We start from the raw sequence: 8809 nt of genomic DNA on the forward strand, positions 1-8809 counted from the left end.
TACTTACTTCAGGCAGATGTCTCTGTAACAGTTCTAGGAATGCTCTTCCAGATGTACCTGGGGGTTGCTGGAGTGTCTAGGAATTCCACAGCTCACAAGAATTTCATCTACTTTTGTGGATTATTAAATCTTAGAATGGAGACATGAGAACAGACCACTCACAAGTGTGGGTCTTCTAAAAAGCAATCCTCTCCTGGACATCTACCCTTCCTCCCTGTGAATCAGTTTGTGATCTGTAACTCAGCTGCTCCACATTACCCCCAGGATCCATCAGTTCTCACAGATGTTCCCCCTGGCTCATTTGCAGGACCTTTGAAAGGCTAGATAAATAGTATCTCAGAAACCCCTCTGGGCCAGTATTAGGTTAACCCTTACCAAGGGTTCTAGCTGTTCAGATGGGCCATTTACTTGGAGCCCTGCTGCTCTGACCTTTGCAGTTTACACAAAAACAATTACATACTGCTTTTGTTAATTGCCTTATGAATCTAACTCCTCACCCTTGGGGGGATACAGTGTGTTAGCCGTTCCCAAGATGGCCCTGACATCATTGTATACAGCTCTGCATCCTGTGAGAAAAATCTCCGCAAACTGAGAACAAGATTTGTTTAGAATGATATATTCTGCATTGGCACCAGACGTTCTATTCCTGTGTGTGTCCTCCATTGGGCACAGAAGTGCGGGGAATTTACCACTCTCACTTTCTCACACCCACTCTTATTCGGTCTATTCTCCTTAAGGCCACCTGCAGTCTCCAAAAGATAGCTCCTTAGAGATACAAAGATTCCCCCCACCCTCATATACAAAAAAGAAATTAATTTCACTTTCCCACAGCCTCATTATCTTCTTAATTGTCTTCTCTGCCCCCTCAGTAACAAGGACTGTCTATGGATTTCCAGGCAGCCTTTTCAGGCTACTGTGTTCCAGGAGGACAGTGGGTTTCATGCTACCACTTAATCACTTTGATATTATGAGTTACAATAGAAGCATATCTATCCCACTCAGCCACTTGGACTTGAGTCGCAGTCTGTGCCCCGAGGTGTAACTTGGTTTTGATGCGCTTGTTTTTGAGACTCCATCCAAATAACCTCACCAGGACTCACGGCCATCCAGCGTGCGGCTCCCTCTGCTTTTGCAGAGAACATTTCTGTAGTCCTAGGCAAACCCCTCCCTCCGGTGGGCGGACCACTGTTTGGCCCTTCTCAGTTTGCAGAAGGCAAGCCCAGAGAGGAGCAGGTATATGTTCCTAAGATGGTCCAGACAGACAGTGGTAGGAGCCCTGAGTCCCTGTGCTCTTATTATATGAAATTCGGAATTAATGGAGATACAAGGTGAAAAGATACAGTCTCTGACCTCCAAGACCTTATTGTCACTGCCACGCCCTGCTCCTCACCACCATCACCCCCTCCATGTCTTCCTCTCATCTTCTCCTCCCCCAAGCCCTCATGGGACTTCTGAAGTGGCGATTATCAGTCTACCACAAATGATAATTATTTATGGATTTGCAGATTGCCTTTGTTAGATTGCCAGGGCCTAGCAGGATGCATCACCACAGCCACTAAGTCATTTTGTTCAAGGCCTGTCCCAGACAAGCTAGGCAATAAACATTTGTGGATCCATACTGATTCCAGCTTTCATCTTTTTTTTTTTTTTTCAGCGACTTCATTTCAATTACCTTCTCCACAGGTACCCATTCCCTTCTCCCTTTCCTATCAATTTCCTACTCTTCAGTTTCTCCCCCTCCCTTTAGATTTTGGGTATTTCCAGAGTGTATAAGCCCTCAGAGCAGGAAGAGAAATTAAGATTAGGAAAAGCCATTGAAATGAGAGATTAAAAATGGACACGAAAAACACCCATCAAAAGTCACTGAGGAGGGCCTGTTGTCGTCTCCAAATGCTCCTCTGCTCAGTCCTCAAACTACCTGCTTCCCAAGCAGCAGGACTTCAAGGGGGAGAAGCCTAGACTCTCCATTCCCTCATCTTGCAAAGGCCTTCGTGGTCTGGCCCTTGCCTACCTTTCTTATTTTCATCTCCTGACGTTCTCTTTCTCACTCAAAATCTTCAGCCACACTATCTCGAAGATCTCCTAGGCTTGCCCCATTTAGTGACTTCGTCTTTGCTTTCTTCTTTCTTCCACAATGGCCGGTCCCATTTACATCTCAGCTGCAATATCACCCCCTCCAAGAAGTCTTTTCCTGTTACCCTATCTAAAGTTACACCATCCACATTCCTTTATAGTGTATAACCCCAAATTGTTAATTGCATGACATTTACTACAATATAAAATGATGTTGCTCATCTAACTATTTACTTATTTATTCTCTCTTTCCCCACCAGACTATGAGCTCCAGGAAAACAGGATCGAGTTCATGCTACATTCCTACACCTAGATCTGTGCTGTTCAATACAGCTGCCAGTAGTTACATACAGCTATCTAAATTAAAATAAAATTTAAATAAGATCAAAAACTCAGTTTATCAGTAACACTAGCCACATTCCAAGTGCTCAGGAGTCACATGTGTTCGGTGGCTGCTCTACTGCACAACACAGAGGACATACCCATTACCACAAAAAAGTTCTATTTCACAGCATTATCAGTGTTTGAAAAACAGTAGTCATCTCGTAAATATTTGTTGAATAAATGAATAAATCAATGCCCTTTTTAATCTTCACTCAACTTTAGGTCATTCCTCACCCCCTCCCCCTTCTGTAACTTCTAAACCCTATAAGTGAGATAAACTAGAGAATGCCCACAGACAAGAGCCAGCCTGGTGATAGACATAAATAAATGTTACCAAAGACAGCCTGTGGATCAGGCCCTTCTGGTCAGAATGCCAATGACTGTGGTGGTATGGTTATGCTCCCATGAGATGTTAAGAACTGATAACTGGAAGAGAATTACACTTGTGTTGTGTGATTTATGTCCAAAAGGCACATTTAGGGTCAAGAAGAGAAAACATTCCAGCAAAGCTGTACAACACTAGCTGGTCGTATGGTAATGAGTTTGCTGTGGCTAAAGGTACTAAAATTGAGACTGAGTGGCCAGGTGTGATGGTTATTCCAAAAAGGATTCTTGACTAAGAAAGGTTTAGCTATTGAGAAATCTTAAAACAGTGAGATTCTTTGATCCAATGACTCCCTAATTCCATCAATTGCAAAGCATTAATAATGCGCCCCCAGCAATTCCTAGGATCTACCGACCAGACCATTCCTGTTGGCCATCTACACCGGTTTTCATTAACTCAGGAGTATACTGGAAAGAGCAGAGATGCTGAAGCAAGGAGGACCTAGGTTCCAATTCTAGCTCTGTTGATTATGTGACCTTGGACGAAGGACCTAGCCAGCATGAGTCTCACTTTCCTCCTCTGCAAAAGGGCTGTATCTGCCTCACTGAAACAAAGATTAAATGAGAACACAGATCCTGGAACACAGCAGAATAACGTTTCCTACCAAGTTGGACATAAATTTACCTGTTTGTAAAATCACTGATGTCCCTTTCTTGTTGTATAGGTGGTGTGATTTTGAAGTCACGATCGCATTGTTTTGCATGAATATGGAGCAAGTTATCAGAAAGAGAAAGAGAGATTACAGCTGCTGTTGAGACTGGACTTCAAACTCAACAGTAAACATTTACAAGAGCAATCACTATGTGTCAGTCCCTGGAGATAAAAAGATGCTCTGAGGAAGATGATACAGAAGAGGGCAAGCCAGATATATACCCGCAGAACTACAATATAAAGCAAACAGATTCACAGGCTAAAATAAAGTTTCAGACAAAATTCTGTGAAGAAGAGAGGAGAAACAGATTAATCCCAAACTATAATTTTTGGACAAATTTGAGCTGGATGTGGAAAAACGGGTAGGATTTCAAAAAGTAGAAGCTAAAGCTGGGAGATGGAGAGAAAGACAAAGGTGTTCCTTGCAGAAAGAGTTAAGATGAGAAACAATGAGGGGGATTATTTGGAGAAAGACATGTTTAGATTTGTCCTCTTCACATGTCCCCTGTCTTGTCTTTAATATAACTGGTTCAGTGGCCAATTTGTTAATCTCTGAATTTTAGCAAGAGGCACGCAGGGAGAGAATATCAGGAGACATTTAACCTCAGTGGCCCGTTCAGTGTCCAGGTGGTTCCATCTACAGAACTGGGAGGGGACAAGCTACAGGAGACAGAAAACATTGCCTCGCACAACCGTAGGCCCTTCAAGCAAAGACCTTTCTGGAGAAATAGAAGATTTCGTGGTCAATAGCATAAACTCTTGCAAGCACTAGGAAGGAGTTGTTTTATTTGGACAGACCAGGGAAGAGTGTTTTTAAGGTCCCCACCCGGGCCATTTCACATGTATTCATTTCAGCCTGAGCTGGGCCATCGAAACTCAACGGGGCCCCACAGCTGATTTGCAATCTCTGAGCTGCTTCTCCTTGGTTGAAATGGAGTCACAGCTCCCCCTTCTGGGAGCTAAAGTGTCATCCAACCCTGGAAAAAAAAGTCTGCATGGAAAAGGCTCTATTGCAGATGGCCCTGAAACTCCTGTTTTTTTTCCTAAGTGCTCACCCGCACCCTGAAATGAGCATCTAGGAGTCTGGGAGCACACTTCTGCATGGGCCTGATTCTGGCTTCTCAAGAGCCCATCTTTTACTGGGACTTACATTCCCCCTTCCCAGGGACTATGAGTCTTAGTCATCCTGTTGGTAATAATGCCTTTATATAGGCGAACATAATTTGTTGCGGAGGCTGCAATTCCCTTTGGGGGAACACAGCAAACAGGAAAGGTTTCCAGATCTGTGTGTGCACATGTGTGTATGAATGCATATACGCACATTTGCTTAGGCATGTTCCTGTGACTACAATATGTATAATTGTATAGGGGCAAGATTCTCATTAACATAAAGAAATTAATTTGCTTGAAGTATTTGCATCAGTGGATGGGAGTACACTTGACTCTCTGAAAAGCAAAGCATTCTTTAATAAAGAGCTCAGGTAGAGTCCAGGAGCTCTGCTGGGTCCTGTCTACCAGTCATAGTCAGTACTGGGTCCCTGCCTATGTGTGATTCTCTGAAGGCACTGGAGAAAAAATGTACGGGGTGTGTGCGTGTGTGCGTGTGTGTGTGTGTGTGTGTGTGTGTCTAGCGGGGACAGTGATTGAGGCACTGGAACCTTCTCTCTGGGGTCATGTATTCCAGATGGAACAGCTCTGAGATGCGAAGTTTGATGAGGGAAGACAAGCAATTGTCTAAGGTGGGAGCACAGTGGCAGGACAAGAGTGGAGAGCAATACATCATCCCTGAGCATTATGGCGGAGTGGGAAGGATGCTGACCTGGGTGTTAGGCACCGTAAGTTCTAGCCCTGGACATACCACCAACTCATTAGAGAATGTTGGGGAATTCTCATGTCCTCTCTGGGCCACAGAGTCCTGCCTGTCTGCTCTTTAATATTCCTTCCAGCTTTGACTGTCTACGAACCAAAAGAGATCACATGAGATCTGTTCCTAACATGGAATCTTCTCTGCCTTCACACCGCCACCCAGAATGAACTAGGGAGCCCTGCTCTGACATGAGCTTCCTGAAGCGGATTTCTTGTGGCCATGAAAAGGCTACAGCCTGAGTTATCAGCCTCTGGCCAGAGACTGGTGTGTCTGCAAGTGCCTGCAGGTAGCAGTGTCACCCAAACGCCAGGGCAGGTTCCTGCAAACACATGTCTGCTTTTACGTCTCCCCAGAAGATAACATACAGACATACATAATACTTTTTTAAGACAATTATATTTCTACTTCTATTCTTCCCCAAAGATCGCCTCTGTGGCCCCTTTCCAGTCAGGGTGGACAAAAGGCTGTGTCCCATCCTCTCAGCCCTTGTCTTCCCTTAGCCTCACTGCCTCAGCGCAGACCGGCTGCCTCTTACCTTGGGGAAGTAACAGCTGCCGGGTCTGGAAGCCATGCTAACAGCAGTAAAACTCCGCAGTTTTGCTGAGTAGGGCAAGCCTTTCAGAGGCAGTCGGGAATCAAATCAATGGCTGGCCCCAGAGCCTGAGCCCAGCAAGACCTAGCCAGGGTGGTCTGGGGACTTACCTAGAGAGCCCCCCGGGAGGGAGGAGGAGGAAAGAGGGACTTGGCCCGAACTGTCTCCATGAGATTCTTCCCACAGCCCTCCACCCCCCACACACACCCAAGCGCCCTTGGCAGTGTGATGGAGCCAAGCAAGGGATGTGAGGTCCAGATCAACCGCAGTTTGAAGTCAATTACTGCCATATACATTCTGCCATGAGCTCCCCACCCACAACCCATTCCCAAACTGTAGGTCTCCCTCGGCATTGAGACGTGCACACACACACACACACACACACACACACACACACACACACACACACTACCTCTCTGCCTTCTCCCATGTCCCCTAACTCCAGTGCAGCCATGAAGAGGCTCCGTGTAGGGAGACACTGTCTTGGGGCTTCCCAAGCCCGTCTGAAACGGGGAAGGAAGGAAGGACTCTGTCTTAAGGAAGTACCCCATCTGTCTCCTTCCATATTACTCAGAGCTGCCCCCAAATGACATTTCCTCCGTGATCCTGTGTAACTAGGATGGATGAGCAAGTCCCTGAACACTCTTTTCTCCTTTCCCTTTAGGGAATCCATGCAAACTTGCCCAGATCCTCCCCAAAAGCACCAGAAACCGGAGGTGCTGCTACGCTCTTAAGATTACAAACGGAGGCTGGGTAAACTCTATCCCAGACCAAGCCTTGCATAAGGAGCCCACCGCTGACTTCCCCTTTCTCTGTCACCCACTACCCAGACTCCAAATCCCCATCAGAATCCTGGAGTCTGCCCAGTGTGGAATTTAAAGTGACAGCGTGTCATTGCCTCAGAGGTGGGCCATTTCTCTTTCACGTTAAGCGGTGAGCCTAAGTGTAGCAGGTCTCCATCGTTTGGAGGAATTTTCCTTCACAGGGACCAATATTGAGCTAAATAAAGTGCCATCCTTATCCCCATAGTCCTTCCCACACCCCAAACCCCAAGCCCCAAGAGGAAGTCCACAGCGGGTTTCCCGATGGCTACGTGATCCTATAGGAAGGATCCCATTCCCTGTAAGCTGGAGAGACCTACTTAAAAAGACACACAAGCGTACATACAAACACATACGTAGAAACATGCACACACTCATCTCGCCTTAAGTAGGTTATAGGACCTCTTTCCTCCCTCCCTACACACACACGCACACACACACACAATCGCAAACACACGCATCCAACGCAAGTGACGCCGCACACGCACACACACACACTAGCTCATCAAGTTCCCACCGTGGTACACACGTCGGGAGCGCGCGGGAGCACACACGCCACTTACTAAAACCCGCATTTAACCCCTTGCGCCCCAGAACATACAGAACCCCCACTCCCCGGACCCTGAGGACTTGGAGGCGGCCGGGCGGCCGAGGGAAGGGGGAGGGGAGGGGCGCCCCGAATGCGGTCCGGGGCCGTCTCCAAGGGCAGCGGGGCTGCGGGGCGCTGCGCCCGGCGCCGCCTTACCTGGAGTCAATGTCCGTCTTTGGCGAAGAGCTGCGGGCGGACGCTTTTTATTCGGTTCGGTGGGAACTTGGGAGCGCCCTGCGTCCAGCTCGCATACCGGGAACGGCGCGGGGACTGCAGGCGTGGGGGTACCTGGCTCCTAGCAGCCTGGCTCATACTCAGCCGTAAAGTCCCCTTCGCTGGTCCCGAGGACAGGCATGAATCCGGGCTCCGGAAGGCGGTCGCTACTCGTTCGGCCGCCCGGCTCGCTCGCCCTCGCCCCCTCGCTCGCTCGCTCGCTCGCCTGCGCTTCCCTCCTTCCCCCGCGCCCGATCAGTTCGCAGCCGTGGGGACCGGGAGCGAGGCGGCGGGCGAATGGAGAGGGAAGTCCAAGAGCGCCGCGGTCTCCGGGCGGGGAGCGGAGGAGGCCGGCCTACGCCGGGGGAGGGACTTACCCGGAGACGGGCGAAAATGAATGGGGGAGCGGCAGCCGGGGGCGGGCAGGGAGGAGCCAGGAGCCGGGGTTGATTCTGAGGAGGGTTTTGTGCGTCTTTAGGCGGAGGAGGAAGAGAAGGCAGAGCGGGGGAAAGGGAGGCCTCCTAGGAGGGAGGGACTCCCGGGGTGGGCCGAGGCTGAGCCGTCCGGGCGTCTGGTGGGTCCGGGGACAGGGTGGCGTGTCTCCGCGGCTGAACCCCCAAAGGGACTGTGTGCGGTGTGCGTGTGCAAAGCCCGCATCGTGGTGTCCTTAAGCGTGTCTGCAGCTGTGTGCGTCGCGAGTATCTGAGTTTTCCCGGCTGGGTGTGTGTGTGTGGGGGGGGGGGGGTGCTTGTGTGTCTGTGTGCATCTACCTGAGTGTGGTTTTGTTGGGGAGGCGCCTGTGTGGGTCCGTTTGTATCTCTGTGAGTATTTAAGACTGTTTGTTTCTCTCTGTGTGTAGGCATGAGCCCACGTAAGCTCCCAGAATTAAGCGAGTGCTTCTCTACGTGGGCAGGATGTGGGAGTGAGAAGCTGAGGGTGCGCAAAGTTCTCTCCATACCGCCAGAGGCAGGGAAGGGGCGAGGGAGCGAGGCTCAGGCACTAATGCAGAGAACCAAAGACTCCGAATTCAGCCTGAGACGCAGCCTGGGGTTGCTGACACTGGGCCTCTCCCAGAAGCAGAAAAGAGGGCCAGGACACAGTTTGTGTTCTCATTCAGTGCTATTCTGTATGTCTGCTTGCTTTGCTTCTTTTTTAAAAAATTAAACCAAATCAGCAATGAAGATTCCTAGTCCCTGGAAGCTTAAGTAGGGGTAGGTAGCATCGGTGAAACTCC

At 49.0% G+C, this 8809-nt stretch overlaps 1 protein-coding gene across 1 annotated transcript in view; it reads right to left on the bottom strand.

Annotated features, from left to right (window-relative positions):
- Positions 1-7919, bottom strand: part of BRINP1 (BMP/retinoic acid inducible neural specific 1) — a 173030-nt gene extending 165111 nt beyond the window's left edge. Inside the window, exon 1 of the mRNA XM_036915504.2 lies at positions 7519-7919. The gene's annotated coding sequence lies outside the window, so the exon portion shown is untranslated. The remainder of the gene's footprint in view (positions 1-7518) is intronic.
- Positions 7920-8809: the final 890 nt, after the last annotated feature.

The sequence above is a fragment of the Manis pentadactyla genome, chromosome 3 (genome assembly GCF_030020395.1).
Source record: "Manis pentadactyla isolate mManPen7 chromosome 3, mManPen7.hap1, whole genome shotgun sequence".
NCBI classification, from domain to species: Eukaryota; Metazoa; Chordata; class Mammalia; order Pholidota; family Manidae; genus Manis; species Manis pentadactyla.